The following is a 21,510-nucleotide window of genomic DNA, read 5'->3' as shown; positions in this document are numbered from 1 at the left end:
TGCTTGCTATTTTTTAGTGCATTAGAAATATTCAGGGATATAGATAGTATTTTGGAAATAGTAAAAAAAAAATCAGACAACTTTGCAATCTGTAAAAGAAATAGAATAAACTGTAAAAGAAATAGAATAAATTTAAAATAACTTTCTGAAAACTCTCCTAGGCTCACAAAGGATTCTACATATGATATTCTGCATTGGAATTGAGTATTTTTTCCTAATATTGTCCTTTAATGAAAAATACCAAAAACTAAATCCATCCTTGCTAAATGGGACTTTTGAAAAATACTTAAGGATGAATTAGAGAGAAATAAATAAATTGCAGAGGACTGGCATGCAGGTTGCAAAGACCATTGTGATTTTTAATGTATATATTTTCTTGTCTCTTCTGGGATGGCTGTCTTACTCCTAAAAAATCCTAAAAAAAGAAAAAATACAGGAACTATTTTAAAAATATATCTCAAAATATCCAAAAGGAAGTGTGAAAACTTATGAAACCATACATCAAGAGTGGATATTGATACAAGCTGTACTCCATGCCATGCATGCTTAGAGAATTTTAAAAAGCAATTCCTATCACCAGAGAGCTCCCAACACTTGCATTCAGACAGATTAAAAATGTAAAGACTAGCAATGACCTCTAGTGTTGTGGTTTCAGTACTGCAAAATATTCTTGTTAGTAATAAACCACAGCACTCATGGAGCATCCAGGGAATTTTAGACTATATTATTAAGTTACTAGTCCAGCACACAAGAAGCTCCTCTAAAAAGAAAATGTTTTGTCTTTTACCTAAATTAACAGCAGCAGAAATACTCTGCTATTTCTCCAGTTAAAAAAAAAAAAAAAAAAGTAGTTTACTGTTTGAGTTGAAAGTGTCTGCATCTGATGATGTTGTAGGTAACTTTCTGTACTCTTTGCACCTGTTTCAAGAACAAGGATTATGTATCAGGTGAAATGCCACTCTGGCTGGTTTATAAGCCCAGGGCAAGTCGGACAAGGGGAGCAGGAGATAGTTAATGAAATTTCAAGAGGAAGAGTAAATAAGAAGACATTATATTTCATACTATTTTACATACAAAATATGTGACACACCTTTTAGATAATTTGCAGAGAAGGGACAAAGCAATGTTGCTTTCTAAGATGACCTTCATGCCATTACTGTCCCCTCCACATACAAATGTCCATGTGGTGTATTGGTTTTATTAGCCATGAGAGTGAACAGAAAAAGCCTCCACACACATATGTTGTTATAAAATGACAAAATGACAGTACTGGGACTTAAACCAATTGCCCATTAAGGCTTGAGAGGAAATGCACTACTTGTCTTTGGTAACACCACCAAGAATTCTTGGCTTTACTCTTACAGCTCAGACCTTGCTTTTAGATTATTTTTTTCACTTATTTAAGAAGCAGGATTTTTTTTTTTTCTCTACTACATATTGAACAAAAAAGTCTACAGCTTCAGTGAATTATGAAAAAATGTTTTTAAGGACAAATTGCCACAGCAGAATGGTTAAAAAGATCATATGAAATTTGCTGAAAAATCCTTGTGTGGGTTATCTGACAGCTGAGGGGAACTTCCCAAACACAGCTGAACTGAAATTACACAGTGATCTTCCAGGGCTTCCTCTCATCACCAAGCACTGAAGAGAGGAATGTTTCTGTTAAATTCCACTTTTGGATCTTGCTTACTCTCACTTGTGCCTCATTTATTTTCTTCTTAATATTTCCTTAGTTTTGTGTCTCTAACAACAATGTTAAACACACTGCTGAGCTGTTCCTCATAAGAGTTTTCATGTGCTCTTTAACACTTTGGTTTTGTTTAAATGCTTCAATTTTACTGCTACTTTCTATATCAATGTGGATATGTTGGGGTTTTTTTCAGATAAGACAACCAATATTTATTTGAGATTTGAGATTATTTTTATCACAGACTTTCAGAAATGTAATCCTGTAGTTAGACACCATAAAACCTCCTGCCAAAGGTTTGACTCTGCTAGCTGTAAATTGATAGCAGCACTGTGGCGCCATAGGTGCAAGAACACGGAGCTCAGGCTGGCTTGGCCCTTTGTGGATTTCCCCTTTGCTGGCTCTGCAGCCTTGCCTGAGACACACGGCATTTCCTACACTTGTGTAAAGCAAGTTCCCCCCTGATTTGATGGTCTGAGATCCCATATAGAGCACTAGCAGTGTGCGCTCATCCTTACACTAGCTGCCTGCAGTAAAATTACAAAGCACCCCCCTTCATGCTAGAACATACATCACAAAAAAGTTAATAGGCACAATGACCTTAAGGTTGTGTGGGGGAAAAAAAAGACTTTTTGAGACGGTAGTTTGGAGAATTCTAAATTACAGATAATTGCACGAAATTCTTGAATTTCTATATAGCATTGGAGAGCACAAAGGAAACCCAAACTTAGGCAGGCTCAGATTATAATAAGCATTTGGGAGAGACCAAGGTTTCTCCTCTTCTGCATCCTAAGCAAACTCATAAATTGAGCTAGCATGTTGAGAAATTATAAATAAAATTTTTATGACAGTTTCTCCAGCACTGTCTTTAAAAAAATAACCTCATAACTAAGCTGGAAACAAACCTTCACCAATTTAATCCTTAGCTAAATCTAGATTAACAGAATCTTTGTGACTGTTCAATGACCACCAACAATTTTTATTTTATATTAAAAACAGATCTATTTTGTTAAGGTCAAAGGACATATGTAAACTTGGCAATTACTTTTGACTAACTTTCCAGAGATCAAAGTACTGATAAAAATTAATTGAAAACACACATACAAATTAAAATGTAGATGAAAATTGAGTATCTCAAAACAGATTTAATAAGCAGATAAAAACCCAAATTTCACAATCTAGAGAGAGCTACTGTTAAGAGCTTTTACAGATTCACCACTTATATAAAAATACAGTTAGAAATTAAACAACAGCAGAAACAAATCTAATCGGTATTATGTAACAAAACAGAGGAAAAGAGAAACTGATAGGAGTAATTTGAACTCAAAGCTATTAAACACGGTCCATAGCCAGTCAAGGCAGGGGTTAGTTGCTCTTTTTTTCCCTGTAGTCCTAGAACTAAACATTGAGCCTACAACAAATGGCTGAAACTATTAATGACATGAAAATTATCTGCTGCCAGTTAAGAAAGTGACTGGACAGAGATGGAATTTAAGTAAGTTGAGCTAATTTCAGGTTTTACGCCATGGTTCACTAAAGTCAGTATCAATAAAAATGTGAAAATCAGAAAAATCAGGAAACTTCATAAAACTGCTAGTATTAATGCTAGGGAAATGTTCAAAAAGGGCATATAGCTAAAACTGCTTAATCTATAGTCTGATGTCTACAACACGCTTTTTCTTTATGATGCCAATGGTGCAATTCAGTTAATACAGATAAAAGGATTAAGAACACTAAATGTTGCTCAGAAAAGTTTTGTGAAAATGGACTCTAACCAGTAAATGTTAATTGACTGTAATTATGCATTTGAGTGAAGCACATACTGGTTACTGAAGTTAATTTCTTCCTTGTTAAATAAGAAACAATGCTAAGCTTTATGTACAAATCCGATTTTGTACCTAGAGTGTTAAAAAAAAAAAGAAAATCAAAACTCCAAACCAGTCTTCAAGGAAGCAGGAATATTGCGCCAGGAGCAGGATTTTGAGCATCTCTAGCTGAAAACTCAAGCCACCAGCCAGCCAACATTATAGCACTCAGCCTGGAAATGTACATTGCCAGGCCCTCCACTGAGCCAGACTTCGCCCTACAGTTTTGACACGATTTTTCATTCTTTCTTTCCTGTGCTCATATAATTAGGCAGGTATAGATCTCTATTATCTCTAACTGGCTTATTTCAGTAGGAGAGAGTAATTACCAGAGATTTGCATGTGTCAGTTTCTATTTGGTTGTCCTTCATACAATGGCATAAAAATATCCTAAATGAGAAAATTTTTGTTATTTATTTTCAAAAGAAAATAATTTAAGAACCTTGGTATTTCTAAATGCAAAAGAGTCTACCCCAATCTACATCTATCTAAAGAATTCCCTTTCTACACAGATATGAACAGTCTATACATGCTTTTAAAATGCATAGGAAACATAAATGATGCAATCAAACCAGCAGCCATCTGAGCTGCTGTATTGGAATGCTCAAGTATAGAGCAGATTCCAAAGCTGCAAAGCTCTGAAAGAGGACTCTACCAGCACCCACGCCTGAGCTCATCAATGAATATAAAAAAGTTCCTAAGAATGAGTAATGAATGCAACTGCACTCAGAACAGTCTTTTTTTTTTTTTTTAATGATTTAAAACATAGTTTAAATTAGTCTACTCCTACTGTATCATTTAAAATTATGTAGCTAGGTATTTAGGAATATTTGAAAGTTATAGTCTCTTCTGGAAATGCAAAGAATCACTGTTTTAGTGTACTCAGTTCATGATTTCAGTTCACTCTGTAAATTGAGGTCAGTGACTAATTCTTTGAATTGAAACCCTGGGAGCTGCAAAAAAAGGAAGATGGTTTTGTTTCTATTCCATTCAGAAATAAAAGTGGAAAAAAAAGGACTGAATACTGTAAGTTAGTAGAGCAAAGGACAAATAGCATTCAAAATGTTAATAGATTATTAAGTTAGCAATTTATCTTTATGTATATGCAAAGTGGGTTTTATTTATTTGGTTTAAGGCTCTTTGCAGTTTATTTAAATATATTAATAGAACATATTAAGCAAAGAGTTTTAGAATTTAGAATTTCTAGTTTGCCTTACTAGAAAGGTTGGGAAGGAGAGGGGAATTTAGATGCTTACTTTAAAAAGGTAATTATTACTTAATAACAGAAACATAAAAAAAACCCCAAATCTAAATTAGTGACTCAGAATAAATATACCCATATTTTTCTAACCTCTAAAAATAGACTGCACAGTAAATGCTAAATACAGAAGGAGTGGACATAGTCTAGAAGCACTTGAGTTTAACTCTCTGGAGTGCCTGATGAGGTACATTTCCAGGCCAGCTGCTGTGATGCTGGCTGGCTTGTGGCCTGTGGTTTCAGCTGGAGATGTCTGAAATCCGCTCCTGGCATTGGATCCTGTACTGCCATTTGGATCTGGATTCGGATACTATTCCATGGCTTACAGTGAGAGACACCTCCACTGGCATGCAGGGCTAAGGGAGAAGCTGAAGCTTCTTGCTTTACAGATTCTGTCTTTATGGCTACCAGACCAGGAGAGTGAGCGATGCAAATGATGAAAGGATCAGAGTATGTCATCTGTGAACAGAAAGATCATTGTAATGCTATTTTGTAAATGCGGACAGTATATTTTTTTCATGAGTGTAAAAAGAAAAATACATCAAGCTTCTAGCAGTACAGGCCAAATAAATTCTTGGTATAACTTCTTCGACTGAAATATCTGTATATGTAATAATTTTTTGTTAGCAGGAATTCAACTTAAATTTTAAAAGTATGATTTTATACATGAACAAGGAGACCTGCATGGATTAACAAGGAGCTCCTGGACAAAAACAGAAAAGGGGAACTTACAGAGGTTGGAAATGAGGAATACTGGCAGGAATACTGGCAAATTGTCCCAGCAGCCAGGGATAAGGTTAGGACAACTAAAGCCCTGAAAGAATTAAACCTGCCTAGGGATCTCAAGGACAACAGTAAAAGGAAGACTAGGGAAAATGTGGGTCCTCTCCAGAAGGGAACGGGGGAGATGGTTACCTAGGATAAGGGGAAGGTTGAGGTACTCAGCGCCTTTTTTTGCCTCAGTCTTCCCTGGCAAGTGCTCCAGCCGCACCACCTGAGTTGCAGAAGGTAAAAGCAGGGAGTGCAAGAATGAAGAACTGCCAGGTGTAGCAGAAGAGCAGGTTTGAGACCATCTAAGTTATCTGAAGGTACACAAGTCCATGGAACCTGATAAGTTGCATCCATGAGTCTTGAGAGAACTAGTACAGAAAGTGGCTGAGCTACTTTTCATCATATTTGGAAAGTCATAGAAGTCCAGTGAAGTTCCCACTGACTGGGAAAGAGGGAGTAATCCCTTTAAAAGAGGAAAAATGGAACACAGACCTATGACTAATACCAATGTACTCATTAGTGTCTCCCCAACTCCAGTCCTTAGTAAAGCTCTAAGATACAGGAAAGAAGAGTTTTACAATGAAGGTTTTAAAATGATGGAATAGCCTTCCTGAGAGGTGGTCGATGCCCCATTCCTAAAAACATTCAAGGCCAGGTTGGATGGAGCTCTGAGTAACCTGGTCAGGGTGAAGATGCCCCTGCCCATGGCAGGAGGGTTGGAAGTAGATGATCTTTAAGGTCCCTTCCATTCTATTTCTATTCCCTTCAATTCTATGATTCTATGAACATGACTTCAGTGCTTTAATATAAAAAAACAAAGCTGATAGACAGTAAAGGATGAGAATTCTATTCTCAGTGACACTAAATATTTAGTAATGCTTACAGAGCTAAAACTTTCTATAAATATTACTAACAGTATTACTGTTGTTCTATGTAGTCTGCACTGTAATGCTTGTTTGACCTCGTTGTACTATCATCTGAGTGCTGAGGAGAAGTGGTGGTATTGGAAGGTCCCTTATACAAATGGAGCCTCTAAAATGAACATGCACAACAAGGGATTTTTACAGGATTATTCAGGCTGCGTGTTTTCCCTTAAGAGCTTTTGTCCTTAGCCACTTTTGAGAGTATCCATTCTGACTTTTTAAACTGAGATTTAAATGCCCTTTGCATATTTCTGCACAGGACCAAGAACTGATCTCATGACCTGAATGTTAAACTGAATCCAACTATTCCCTTCCTGCAAGAAGCTCATGCAGCAAACAAGAAAAATCACTTATGAATTCAAAACTTGTGTAGTCAGAACTACTGAAACATTAGGAAGCCACACGATGTTAAAATCACTGGTTAGGAATGATCTATAATGAGGTCAGAGGGAGTGGCATGCTTTCAAAATGGCATCAGCTGTTCTTTAGTCACTGACCATTCAAAAACAAATTAGTGATTGCTTATGGACCAGTCAGAGCTCTCGAAAAGAAGCAAGAGATGAGACAGGATTTGGTGTTTGCCACGGACTGCCAAGCTACATTAAAGGATAATCGAAGTTCTTGAAGACTCTCTCAAAACACACAGGAGCACTTCTGTTGTTGGAGACTGCTGTTCACTTTGCATATTCCAGGTCAGAACAGTATTTGGTCCATTAAAAAAATATTGGTTTCTGAAGTGGTTGTTTAATTGGAGGATGACTTAAATGGAAAACAAATACTTGTTGAAGATTACTTTGCCAGATGCCACAAAGCATCAACAGAGAAGGAAGGAACTTGGGTTTAAAGCATCAGCCTGACCTAGCAGAGGAATGAATATAGCTGCTTCTAGTATTTGAAAAAGGAAAACAAAAAAACAAACAATAAAACTCCAACAAAACAAAAATCAAGGGAAATTGATGAAGATAGCAATGTGTTTGGTTTTGACTGGGGCAGAGTTAATTTTCCTCTTAGTATCTGGTACTGTGCTGTTGGTTTTTTATTTAGTGTGAGAATAATGTTGATAACACACTGATGGTTTAGTTGTTGCTAAGCAGGGCTTATTCCATGCCAAGGACTTTCCAACTTCCCGTGCTCTGGCAGTGAGCAGGTGCAAAAGAAGGCAGGAGGGAGAATGGCTGGGCAAGCTGACCTGAACAGACCAAAGGGATGTTCCATATCAGAGAATGTCATGCTCGGTATATAAACTGGGGGGAGTTGAGGCTGGGAGGGACCAATCACTGCTCAAGGCAGGGCTGGACATCTCTCAGTGGGTAGTGAGCAACTGATTTAGTCATCACTTGTCTGTTTCAGGTTTTATTTATCTCTCTTTTTATTGTCTCTTATTATTATTATTATATTTATTTGAATCATTAAACTGTTTCTACCTCAAGCCATGTCTTTTACAATTATTTCCTACTTCTCCTCCACATCTCACTGCAGAGGGGAACTGTGAGAGCAAGCAGCTTTGTGGTACTTGGTGGCTGGCTTGGGTTTAACCAAGACACAGCAGTAAGGGAAGCAGAAGTACACAGGGCAAATTTCTGGCAAGCAGAGCTGAAGAAAATAGGAAGATGTGGGTTTTGAAGTACATTTGAAACTAAATAAATACTGACAGTATTGGCTCCTTACAGGAGTGCAGATACCAATTGTATGGAAAAAACAATCGCCAGACCTCACTGATACTGTGGGACTGTGCCCCTTGTCCATGACAGTGCCCCTTGCTGCCAGCCTCGGCTCCCAGTTTGATTTCCCTTAAAGACCAGCCTGCTCTTTTTGCTCTCTGACTACAGCTGAATAAATGTGTAGTTTAAGAGACACATACTTTGGTATGCCAAATTTAGTGCCCAAAATTAAAAGCACACAGTGAAAAATCCCTTCAACCTTCTTGGTTATTTTACAGAATGTGAAAAAATATATGCGTGGATCCTAAAAAGTATCTTGAAGGAATAATAACCTACATTTTGTACAGCACTTTGAAAATGTGAAGAATTCCCAGTAACCCTGATTCAACGCTTTCTTTTGGTATATCCTAGAGTAAAAACTACATAAAATGCTGGTTTATTTTTTAGGCTAGACTATAATACTAAATTTTAAGTTTTGTTCAGACAGGCTCATGAAAAAACCCTGTAATTAGTTGTTTGGCATGAAGCGGCTCTGGAACACTTTGAGAGGAAGCAACATAATGAAATGTTACAAGAAGAAGCCAGAACAACCTGCTCTGCTAGCAGCACTTTGCTTACTCCACAGATCTGAAGTTCCTGCTTCTGTCCTGCCTGAGCTGCTTTTCAAATCAATCAACAGTTGTCCCACACGTGCTGTAAAAACCAGAACCATGCTTAAGTGCCTGAAGCCTCATTTTATGCAATTGTTAAAAGCCTGACTGGCAGAGGTGCTATGCCAGAAAACTACAAGCCCTGTCGGCACCGCTGCTTCAGTGTTTGAAGAGATGCTGCTGCTTCTCTTGCCAGTGTCTCAGCTTCTCAGACTTCAGGAGGTCACTCTCAGTAGTTTCTCCTCAAGAGAATTTTAATGATACTTATTTGTGTTTCAGGCTTACCAAACCTCAAAGTTTTGGGGTATTTTCCTTGACTTCTGACAACAGCATACATGCAATTTGTTCTGTATTATACTTCCCATTACATCTGTTTGAGTATTAATGTCTTCCCAGCTCCGTTTATTGCTGTAGTCTGAAGTGCCACAGGTGTTTTTCAGAATTTGGATATGTCTCCTAACAAGCTGCAGAGTTGGGGAGTACTTGTTTATGGGATGCCACAAGGTGGCAACTGGGGGCTTTTTTTAAAAGGCCAAGGAATTCCTGTCTGGACAGGTTGTAACGATTCCCCATAGCCTGGAAGCTCTTCAGCATAGCAGAGGTGGCTACCACAAGTTTACTGTGAAAACCATAAGCCTGGTCCAGCTTGTGAGAAGCACCTTAAGGTATGGAAGGCCACAATTAGGTCACCCCAAAGTCTTTTCTTTACTGGGATGAACAAAGGAAATTCTCGCAGCTTTTCCTCCATCCCACAACTCAACCTGGTGGCCTCCTCTGGACTCTTTTGATATACATATCGATATTCTTCCTGTGCTTGGGACCATGGCATGCTTGCACTCTTTTTGCAATCCTCCTCTTATGTGCAGAGAATATTCTATATCTGAATATAGCCTGGCCACAACATTATTCTTTGCCATGACCTGCTGCCTATGGTGTGTGTTATGGAAGGAGAGGTGCAGGTAGGCAGCAGAGAAAGTACAATCCAGCTGTATGCTGTTCTCAAGGGATCTTGGCTAGAGGATGTCCTTGATGCCAGCATTGTGATCCTCTCCTGCATCTCGGAGTCAAACAAGCCTCTTGCTTGTATTCCTCTCACATTCGCTCTGATTTAGGTGGAAATGTGTTCATCCCTAAAAAAAGTTCTGTGGGCTAAACCTCTAAAGAAACTTGTAATAAAACAGAAACCAAAAGTGACCTGTACGAGGTTTACTTTTGTTTTCTCAGACCTGAATAAGAGGTCAGTTCTCACCCTACAGCTCATGGGCTGCTTTCTGTCAAAAGCTCTCTGAGGGCTCATCCCTGGGGGATGGGAGTCCAGCCTGGACAGTGAGTGCAGCTGGGGACACCCTCACTTACTAGCACAGGGATGAATTGAACATTTGCTAAATTCTGCCTGCATCTGGAAATACAAACAGCCATCATCTTAAATGTTGAAATAATAGTCAATGCCTATGGCAGGAAAAAGAATATAAAAAGAATATAGTGACAGAAAGCCCTTGATTCCCATGAATCCTTCTCTTTTTATTTCTTTCCACTTTATCCTTGCTAGCAGGTCTCAGCTTCTAGTCTTAAAATTCCTGTGTGTTTGGGAAATGGACACAACCTTTGGTTGGACTGGCCATGGTGATCTCACTTTCTTTAAGTGACAGGTGATACCTAGAAGTTTGTTAGGAACTAGTATCCCTGTAAGTTGCATTTTATAGCAAAAGTGATCGGTAAGTTTCTCTAGCAGAAGATGACATTTTTCTGTTTGTGCAGAGTGTAAAAAACCATCTTTTTTTAAGTTTTCTTTTTACAATTCTAAATGCCAATGAAGCACGTAAGTTATTTCAGTATACTTCTTTACAATAAAACTCAAAACGTAGAGGAGAGCTATTTAAACCCCTCTGTATATTTTCTAAGCTTTTGATCTCTTGTCATCTCAGATTAAAATGGAATTGAATAAACCGCCTTCTCAGGTAAGGCCAAGGGCCTGACTTTGAAATGCCAGTCATGTCCTGGGTTGGATCAAAAGCAGCATGGCCATCAGGAAGGAATTGTGCCCCCCTGCTCTGCTGAGGTGAGACCCCAGCCGCAGTGCTGCATCGGCTCTGGTGTCCCACCAAAGGGAGGACATGGACCTGCTGGGAGCGAGTCCAGGGGAGGCCGTCAGATTGATCGGAGGTATGGAGCACCGCTCCTGTGAGGAAAGGCTGAAAGAATTGGGATTGTTCAGCCTGGAGAAGGCTTTGGGGTGTCCTGATTCTGGCCTTCCAGCATTTTAAGGGAACTTGGAGGAAACATGGGGCAAGACTATCTACAAAGGCACGCAGGGACAGGGTGAATGTATGCAAATTGAAAAAGAGTACGTTTAGATTAGACACTAGGAAAAAATTCTTTAATGTGACGGTGGTGAAGAAATAGAACTGGCTGCCCACAGCTGAGGGGGGCGATCTTGAACACATCCCTGGAAGTATTCAGGGCCGGGGTGGATCGAGCTCTGAGCAACCCGGTCTAGCGGACGGTGCCCCTGCCGTGGGCAGCGGGGGTGGAACCGGAGCGCTCCAGAGCCTTTCCAGCCCGGAGCACCCCAGAACTCCTCAGCCCGGGGCCCCTCCAGCCAGGATTCCCGGCCGCGCCCGCCCGGCCCCGCGCGCCGCCACCGCTTCCGCCGCGCGGTCCCTCCCGCGCGCCGCCCCCTCCCGGCAGCCCTCGCGCCGGAAGCGGCTGACGACAACAACAAACACCGGCGGCGGCGGCGGCGCCGCGCTCGGCAGCGCTCCCCCGGTCCCCGCGGCCCCCCGCCCGCCCAGCCCGCCCCGCCGAGCCGTCTCTCCCGGCCCGCCGCCTCTCCCCACTCGGCCGCGGGCCCCGCCGAGGCGCTGCGCGCCCCCGCGGAGCCGCCGGGCCCGACCGCGCGGCGCGGGGGGGACGCGCCGCCACCGCCGCAGGATGAGCGGCGCCGCCCGCGCAGCAGCCGGGGGTGAGTGCCGGGCGCTGCCCGGGACGGGCGGGATCCCCCCGCTGCCCCGCTCAGCCCCTCCCAGCCGCGGGGAAGGCGGGGACTCCGGTACCGGGAAGGCGGCCTTGGCGAGGGGCGGCGGTCCCGGCGCCGGGCGCGGGGCTGTACCCGTGGGGCGGGCGACCAAGAACTGGCAGGAGGCGGAGCGGGGTTCGGGGAGGACCGGGATCCCGCGGCTGGAGCCGGTCCCAGGACGGCGGAGTGACCCCAGCGCAGCTGCTGAGGGAGGCCGTGGCTGCCAGCCGTCGGAGGGGAGCAGCGCCGGGCGGGCCGGGGTGCTCCCTGCCTGCCCGGGGCTCCGCTGCCAGGGCGAGGGATTCGTGTGAAGTTACTACAAGGAATGACTCAGCCTGGCAGCGCCTCCGTGCTCGCCGTCGGCGGCGGTCGGGCGAGCACCGTGCAGAAGCGTTGTGTGTTTATAAACGTTGTTCTGCCTCTCCCTCGGTTGTTTACTTGGTCCTGCTTCCCAAGAAGCATGTGTAATGTAACGAATTTTCCCTTAGTTTTTTTTATTGCGGCGCTTTAGTAGGCTTTCAGGATGTTCTGTGTATCCGTGCTCGCTTTTCTTTCTTCACTGACCCCCAAAAGTACTGGCTGCCAGTGATCCAGCGGTAGAAATACTAATGTAAATGCTGGGAGAATTAAATGAGCTGACTTCTGTCATGTTCATGTTTCTTGCCTAACATCACCTAGACATGAAATAAGAAGTCATGTCTGCTCCCAAGAAACCCAGAAATGTTCGTTTAGACCTCATCTAGCCATAGCTTATTTACTCTTGTGTCATTTTTTTTTTGTCTGAAGTAATTACATGGTATGTCCTGGCAATGAGACATTTCTTATGGTTCATATTTTAAGCTTTCACCTTTACTTCTTTGTGGGAAAGAACAAGGGGGTTGATGTTTGGATCTTTTTCCTTGTATATGTGACACACATGTATGTGTGTCAGAAGTAGTTTGTGCTGTTTGGTTTATGGAAGGGCTTGCACTTCTGGAAGTGTGTGTTTAACTGTACCTCAGCAATGCTGGAGAAATGAAAATAATGGAAAAACATATTTCAAACAGTTGAATTTTATATAGCTGAGAAGTACTGTGAGGAATAACACTATAAATAGAATTAGAATTATAGAATGGCCTGGGTTGGAAGGCACCTTAAAGATCATTAGTACCAACCTCCCTGCCATGGGCAGGGACACCCTCTGCTAGACCTGGTTGCTCAAAACCCCATCCAACCTGTCCCTGAAGACTTCCAGGCATGGGACTTCCACAGCTTCTCTGGGCAACCTGTTGTAGTGTCTCACTATCTTCACAGTAAGGAATTTCTTCCTTATATCTGATCTAAAATTATATTCTTTCAGTTTAAAACTATTGCTTTTTGTCTTCTCCCATACATACCCTTCTAAAAAGTTAATCTCCACACATCATGGAAGTACTACAGAATAATAATAATAATGAAAACATGTACTATTATGGTATATTTAAATTGTGAATGTTAAGAATATTTAGCATGTAGTGCCTTGGGAAATTTTTAGAAGATGAAGCGCATAAAAAAAGACCCTACTCTTATCTTGTGGTCTAAGTCAAACTTTTGTGCCAAGAAGCAAATATTAACAAGAAAGGATTTTGATATTCTAGCATCATTAAGTTTAAAGTGTGCAGAGGATATATTTGTACTTACTCTAAATGCTACATGGAACTCAAAATGGCTTTATTGTGTTGAGAGTAGTAAAGAAAATTACTTGCTGAAGAACACATGGTAAGGGACTTCAGCTGTGCCAGTTTTAGAGCTGGAAATACAAACGGGATCTTTTGGGATAGTGGATTATTGTAAGATAGATGTAATTGTGCTTTGGAAGTCCATTATTGTTGTCCACTTTGTACAAGCAGCTGTGTGTTTGGTAGATTGTAAAATAACAGTCTATCTTAGCCACAATTGTGTTGCTCTAGGCTTGTGCTCAGCACAGATTTGGGCTATTAGTTTCTGAGATCGTGTCCAAGGGGCTGTCTCTCTCCCCATGTCAGGTTACTATATTTATAATTAGAAGTGTATGCAGCAGACTTGTGCTCTCACTGGAGAAGAGGGCAAGGGTTATTTTGAGGTCTTTTGTGGTGTCTGTTTAAAAAACGGTGTGTCCCTGTGTGTTGTCTGAACACAGCTGTTATGTGGCCTTGCAAAAACTAGGGTGTAAAACAATTTCTAAACTGAACTTCAGCTATTTTGGTTAAATAGGGAACTGCATGTATGTTGGGGATAAGGGAGTAGCGCAAGTTGATTTGTTTTTGATAAGAGTGGCAGTTACAGTGGAATCACTGGAAAGAATTTTTCTGTGTGTTATCAGTGTGTCCTTAAGTCTTTATTTGCTTTTAAACTAGTAGTTACTTTCTGTGAAAGAGTGGTGTGAGGGTCTTGAGAGTTAAATTGCACAGGATGGGTTCATCAGCATGTTGAGGTAAAAGTGGAAACAAAATGAAAAACTATAATGTGTGTACCCAGTTGTTACATGAGCTACTTCAGTCATTTGAATAGTGCCCAAGCAGTCATCTGTCTCCTTCTGCATTTGCAATATTGCTCGAGAAAGTTGCGCTCCTGAGTTTTGGTCCACAGCTTAATAATATTATATAAATGGTTTCTGAAGATGAGGAGGGGAAAAACAAATAATACCTTACTACTTTCTAGGAGCCTATTAATGGGGAGCATTCTGGTGCAAAGTTGTTAATCAGTATTACTGAGTACCAAACACTTGATTACGAGATGCCAACTTACATAATAATATTGTATTATACTGCAGGATGTGATTGAATGCAGTGATACCAAACAGGCAAAAAAAAATATAATTAATATGCAAATTACTCATCCAATTGCAAGAATTATAGCATGTCTGTTTTCTAGCTGATTTGCTAGACTGACATTTTTGGTATACAAGTTGAAAGATCCTCACATGAATTGTGTGTTGTAAAAGCCTATAGCATGATTAATGGTGATAAAGAAATTGCTAGCAATTATTTTTGTGAGCTAATTAGCATTCTGTAGTTACTGAGACAGTCACTTGTCTATTTATTAGTTAATTCATAGTGGAGATCCACTCTGAATCTTATTCTTAATGAATTTTATTTAGCTTAAATTTTAGTTTTTTAAATGTAGTTCAGTTGAAAGGCAAGTTGGAAGACATCATAGACACGTACCAACTCTTTCTGTCTTTCCTGTTTGTGAGCAGGGTTGGAAGTGGATACGCTTTGTGTTTTCTAATAGGATTCACGCATAACTATATTGTTAATAATACATGACTATTATTTCAATATTAGTTATTGGAAGTTGTCAATAGAAGTATCTAAACAGATTTATTGATACTACATTTATGTTCAGAGATTGAGATGGGGCTGGTCAGGAGAAACACCAGGGCTGTCAGGGCAATTCTTGCTTGTCTTCTGTCCATCTCCAGGTATATGTTTTACTTTTGTTGTTCAGATTTGTAGTCCATGGTTCAGAAGGGTTCTGAGCTCAAGCAACAGCTCAGTGTAGCTTTTTATGTCCATCCAAGATGTTAAGAGTTTCTTTTGGAAAGAGATTTTGCAGCTGGGCCTGCTGTCTTTATCACATCAAGGTGAAAGGATTACAGTGTGCTGTATATAAAGCTCTAGTAGTTTGTGCATCTAGAAAATAAGCTGTGATAGAATATCATTGACTGTTTTCTATGAATTAGTACAAATAAGTACAAAAAAGGCTTGTTTGAGTGCTGTATGAATTTCTTTCTGACTTGTGTTAATCACTTGTTAATGGAAAGTAAAACGTGAAACTGCTTTGTTGACTAGTTGAGTTCCAGCTGTCCTGCATCTGTCTTGCTGTGTAATGCTGTAGGATCAATGAGAAGAATGGTGTGTGAATATTTGGGAGCAGCACTGCCTAAGTCATGTTCTAAGGGGTTTTTAAATGACTTTAAAACATGGATTTATTTTCTCTTTTTGAAATAACTCATATTTTCTTACCTCTTAAGACTTTATTTTGAAACACAATTTTTGCTTTTTCAGAAGAGTAGGAAAGCTGAGGTGGCCATAGTGAAGTAGTGTGTTCAGTATTTTGATTGCCTGTTGCTTTCATTTGGAAGGATTAGGAATTAGTATCTGTATGATACATCAATCTTCATTATTTTTCTTGAAGATGTGTTTGGCAGGCCAGTATGTTGTTTTCATTTTGAACAGACTGAAAATGATAATGTGTTTTAGAGGTAGAATGCAGTATTGAAGAACTAATTATAGGGAGAGTTTTACTTACATCATGGATTCAAAAAATCGTACCACCTTTAGCAAAGCAAAAATCTAAATTCTGTAAGAATCGCACTTTGCTGAGATCTGATTTTTGAATGTTTGAGGTAGCTGTTTTTAAGTTTCCAGCTTCTATTTTGATTTAGTTCTATGATTGAACATATTATGCTCTTTTGTGCTGTAGTTATAGCTGCAGTACTTTTTGATCTTTATCATTTGAATAGTGTTTTTTTTCCTGATATTACAGGGAATTTAAATGTCAGTGATTTATCTCAAACTTTATTTTGAGTTTGTTGATGCCAAGTAGCTGTGCTGGTACATCAAAAGTGTGAAAATCTGACCCTTATTTATTGTAGTTGGCTTTGGATAAACAATTCATGCTGACAAAATGGTGCTTTTGTTTATACAGTTATTCTTCCATCCTCCAAAGTGTGTATTTTTATTAAATTCAGATGAAGAGAAGAATCTTACATAAGAATATATTGTGTAACAGGACTAGAAGCTGTCTTCCAATACATTATGCTTATGCTATATTGTAAGTGTTCTACTAGTAAATTCAAGCTGACTTCTCTATTTAAAAATATTCTTCGCAAGTACTTGTGCTGTCTACTGTTTGAAAGAAACTTGATTCTCACCCAGTGAATAGTTTGAAATATGACTCAAAATTCTCAGTTCTTTCTGAATGAAGAGGGGGGAGGGGTAGTGTGTAAACTTTCCTTTTTAAGTGAAAGGCTTGGTGGTAAAATACCCGTGCGTTTCAAAAAGCAAATGTATTGTAACAACATTTTCACATGCATGTTACAGCTCTAAACAGCACAACCAGGGTTCAGTAAGGCAGGGATATAGTTGTAATACCACAGTTATAGTAAGTTGTGTTTTTCTCTGGTTTTCTTGGGGTTCTTTGGTGGTTGTATAGTCCTTATGTTGGTAAAACTGCATAAAAGAATTTTTTGGTGCAGGTTGTTAGCTGTTACAGGCTACCAAAGATTTATATTCCAGAAAGGTAAAGAAGGGCAGATGAAGATTAGAAAACAACTTCTTGAGATTAGAGATAATTTAATATTCTGCAAACTATCCTACAGCTTTTCTCATTTCTCAGTACATTGCTGTTATTTTTCTTTCACACTGCTGCTAGTGCAGTCTGAAGGTGATTTGTAAATGTGTGATATCCAAAAAGAGTTAATAAATTGACCTGAGAAGAATCTAGACATTTCTGAATATGTATTCCTAGGGAGACTGGGGTTTATATCAGCTCTGCATCTTGCTGATGGTCATTTGCTTTCAGATACCACTGGTAATAAAAGAAGGTTGATAAATAGGAGGAGGTTGGTAGGTGACATATGAGTTATAAGTAACTTAAAAAAGAGAAATTAGATAAATTCTATCTTTAGATCTTTAGAGTTCAAATACTGATTTTATGATTAATGTAGGATAAGAAAAATTCGAAACAAGTTTGAAAGTTGCAAACCAATTAAATAATTTACCAAGATGGTAGTGAATTTCCTTATTTCTAGAAAATTTTACTGTTTTTTTTTAAATCTCATTGCTTATGAATAGCAATTAAGGAAGAACCTGTGACTTTTTATGTAGGCAGTCAGACTAAATCACAAGGATCTTTACTTGCCTTACATTTCATTATTGTCAGTCTTTGACTTTCTTTTCCATCTGTAGTGTTTTCATTCCTGTGAAGTGAATGCCATTTAATCAGTCTTATGTTCTGTATTTTCATCTTTTAAATGGTTCTGGTCAAGATTTTTCTCTTTTCCATGTAAAAGAAAACAAAACAAAAAAAAAGTTGTAGCATTAGGATGTTGTATCTAAAGACGGAAGAACAGGGGAAATGGCCTCCTAGACTAAATTTTGAGAAACTCTATTCTTGGTTGCATCTGTAGTAATTGCAAATTTTTAATTTATCTTAGCCTGCTTTTTAAGAGGTTTGGGCTTTTTTACTAGGTTTCTAAGATGTGATCTATTAGTAACGGAGTATGGCATGGGCAGTTAGAAATGTGAATGATGCCTTCTGAAAATTTTCACCTGTCTTCTTGAATGATGATTCTGATGTCGGGTAGCCTCTGTATTCATTGGCTTCTCTGCAGCCTGAGTTGAAGTACAGTATGTGAAGTTAAGTAACAAACCAGATTATGGAAGCAATTTGAGCTATCAGCATCTTGGAGAAGTATGGTATTACTAACTTATCACAGCAAAGTCATCCAGTTTATTCCAGAGAAATACGGGTGCTTGCACCACTGAAAGCTGGTGCAGGGAAAGGCGCAAAAGAACTGGCTGAGGAAAGGGATTCATAAGTCTGGTGCTCTTTTTGTTTGTGTTCCAGAGTTTGTGTTCTTGGTTCATCAGAGAGAGTGTTAGTGAAAGAAGGGTTGGTGCTGACTTGTCTTAGTTGGTATAAGAAAGAATGAAAATTTTTTGTCTTTTCTTGTAGAATTGTTTGCAATAACTGGAAGAGTTTACATGCTTATTATTTTAGCGTACGTACCTACAGAAAGAACCTTCCCACCACTATGGAGTCAGTCAATAACTTGAATAAAACCACCTGAAGCTCCACGTACCTGAGAGTTCCAATCTTTGCAAAGAGAATGTATTAATCTCTGCAATTCAAGGGAGGCTTGTACTCCACAAGTGCTTTGAAATGGCAAAATTATACATTAAAAAAAGAAAAATATGATGAAACCTTCAGTTTACTTTGTCAAAAGTAAGGCACAGACAGCTGTGGAAAGACATGCTTCCATCAATTAAAAATGAAAAAAGGGAAGAAAGAAAAGGGATACTTCTGCAGGCTGTGGGCTGTTTCCTAGCAATAAGATTGTCAGAAATCCTAGGTTTGTTTTCTGGCTTGTACCTGTTAACTGAGGCACAGAAGTTTCACTTTTTGTCATGTAAGAGATGTGAGGTTTTGAAAAATGGGGTAAAATTGTATTTACTATTGTAAGAGGAGAACTTTTTGTCTGATCTGTTATATGGACAGTGTTTTGGCAGCTGCTCAAATCAGTGAAAACAGCAGTGTAAATAGATGCTAACAATCAGATTTGAAGTTTTATAATCACATCCATATGTAGTTATGACACAGTGCCTGATAATGTGCTTGTTGCATTCTATTGCATTCCTAGAATTTAGTGTAAGTTTTGTCTGAACTTGTGAGAAGCTGCATTGTTTTGAGCCACACCGATTTCAAAGCCACTCTTTAATGCACAATGTTTTTTTACCTGCCCAGATTTGCTTTTGAACTGCAGTTTCACCCTTGATGTTGCTGAGGTCCTCTGAAGGCATTGCAGCACCTACTTAGCTGAATGAGGAGCTTCTGTGTAATTCAGAGTTGTAGAAGCAACTCTGAATATGGTGGCCAATATGTAACTGAAATATTAGGTTAGTAATACATAAAATGATTCATCTTAAAGGAGGGGAAGGAGGGAGGAAGCCTCTTAGACTATGAAATACTATGTTACTGACTTTTGAAATTCCTCTTTAGTGAATTGGGAAGTAGGGGTTTAAGAATACGTCCTGGTTGCTCTGTGGGGTCGCAGCTTGGCTCGTGGGTTGAGTGGAAAAGACTTGCTTTGCTGACCCGCGGCTGAATTTGAGAGCTGTTAAGAACATAGTGACTGTTGGAGATGCTGTAATTAAGTAACCGCCTCTGTGCCTGATGCACATCTCAACATATAAATAGAGCTCCAGATGGCTGCAACTTTACAGATGTCAGGGATTGACAGCCTTTCTTTACGACTACAGTGTGGCTTGAACATGAGGTTTATAGGCTTTGATACAAGGTGGCAGTTGGAGATAGGATCTCCACCTTCAGTAATACTTATCTCAGTGATTAAATATGGTCTTCTTGTTAAATTTATTTGGGAGGAGTAGGAGAATTAAATTATTCTTTCCACCTGGGTCAGGAGGAGCCCTACTACTTTTTTATCACACAGCTTAGGTTTTTTTTTTAAAGTTTTTTTTTAGTTTTTCTTTTAAGTTTTTGAAGTGTCTTTTAAAGCACATTTCCTTTCAACAGTTGGCTGTCTAGAAAATGGTATGCATTTTCACTGTATTTTAAAAACGTAGCCATTTCTGTTGCATAAAGCATTACTAAAGAATGTGTGCAATGTGTCATACTTTGTATTCTTCTGGTGCTGGTAGTAGGAATGTTCTGCAAAATTAAGGTATTTCTGGTTAGATGCATTAGGTTGCAGTATTGAAGAAAGCCTACTTTTAGCGAGAATCTTACAACTGACATTAAGAAAGATGTTACTTGCATTAAATTTAGCTTCAGTTTCTATTTTCATTTTCCTTTAACTTATGTGCTATAAAATACTGTGCTGCTGGGGTCTGCAACTTAAAGCAAGACAGGAGTTTTTGAAAAGGGCACTTGAAAAAACAAAGGCAGGCTTATAGAAGAAAGCAAAATTTATTGTAAGGAATATTCTGCACTGGTCTTGTACCTTTTTTGATTATAGAGTTGCTTAAGTCAAGGGTAAAGCAGGAAATCCTGTTCTGAAAGGTGAAATCACAAGAACTGTAGCATCTGAGAGGCAAACCTTAAGATTTGTGGTATGGAAATGAAGCACTATTTAATAACATGCTAAGGTGCTCCAAAGTTGACTCCATCTCAAGAGGTAATAAAGGTATATTGACCTTGAGGGGAGATGTTACCCAGATAAGATATTTACTGAATGAGGAATAGCACTTGAGTCTTTTTAAGCATGTCACAGACTGGTCAGCCTTTGCCTCAGATGAATTGCCCTTTCAACAGGCAGAAATTCTGTGGTGTTGTCCTGTGAGCCTCCTGACCCTGGTAATTGTGGGTAACATTTATGACTCATATCGGAGACACTGTTACCTGTAGTGTACCTCAGCGCTTCTGCAGTAAGGGAAGTGAAACTTCTTTATCAGCAGCTCACAGATGGTGATCACATAGAAGTATGTGATTGCCTAGTAGCAGTGTGGAAATGCAGGCACCGTGTCTTACCTTGATCAGGTGATTCGGCTAGTTCTGTCTGCTTTCAGGCTTGAGCCCATTTTGACCTGGAGATACACACAAGGGGGAAAGAGTTTGGGCCTCTTGGTTCTATCTGACTTGGAAGATGAAGCGTTGATAAGTACAACACTTAGCATACAGATGTGGAGCAGGACTTTCCTGCTCTTCCCTGAACAAAAAGCAAGATACCATGTACTGCTTGTGTGTTGCTGTTGTGGATGGAATTTTACACCACTGGGTTTTAAGGAAAGCCATTACTTTGGCATAGTTCAGTTTAAATTTTATGGTGTTAAAGAAAAAAATTATCAGTATCTGTTTGCTCAAGTTTAGTTTGTAATCCAGATTATAAAGGAAGTATGGGAAATGAGATGTCAGAAGCATGAGCGTGAACAATTAAGATAATACAAAGGAAACTTAATGACCAAAGTGAAGTTGATTAATGTCCTGTGAAACCCAA

At 39.5% G+C, this 21,510-nt stretch overlaps 1 protein-coding gene across 2 annotated transcripts in view; it reads left to right on the top strand.

The window, feature by feature from the left end:
* Positions 1-11,641: 11,641 nt before the first annotated feature.
* Positions 11,642-21,510, top strand: part of RB1CC1 (RB1 inducible coiled-coil 1) — a 64,976-nt gene continuing 55,107 nt past the window's right edge. For both annotated transcript variants that reach the window (XM_030266200.4, XM_012572039.5), the window contains exon 1: positions 11,642-11,777. The gene's annotated coding sequence lies outside the window, so the exon portion shown is untranslated. The remainder of the gene's footprint in view (positions 11,778-21,510) is intronic.

This window comes from Taeniopygia guttata, chromosome 2 (genome assembly GCF_048771995.1).
Source record: "Taeniopygia guttata chromosome 2, bTaeGut7.mat, whole genome shotgun sequence".
NCBI classification, from domain to species: Eukaryota; Metazoa; Chordata; class Aves; order Passeriformes; family Estrildidae; genus Taeniopygia; species Taeniopygia guttata.
Note: the sequence above shows the minus strand (reverse complement) of the source record. Positions and strands in the feature narration are given on the sequence as shown.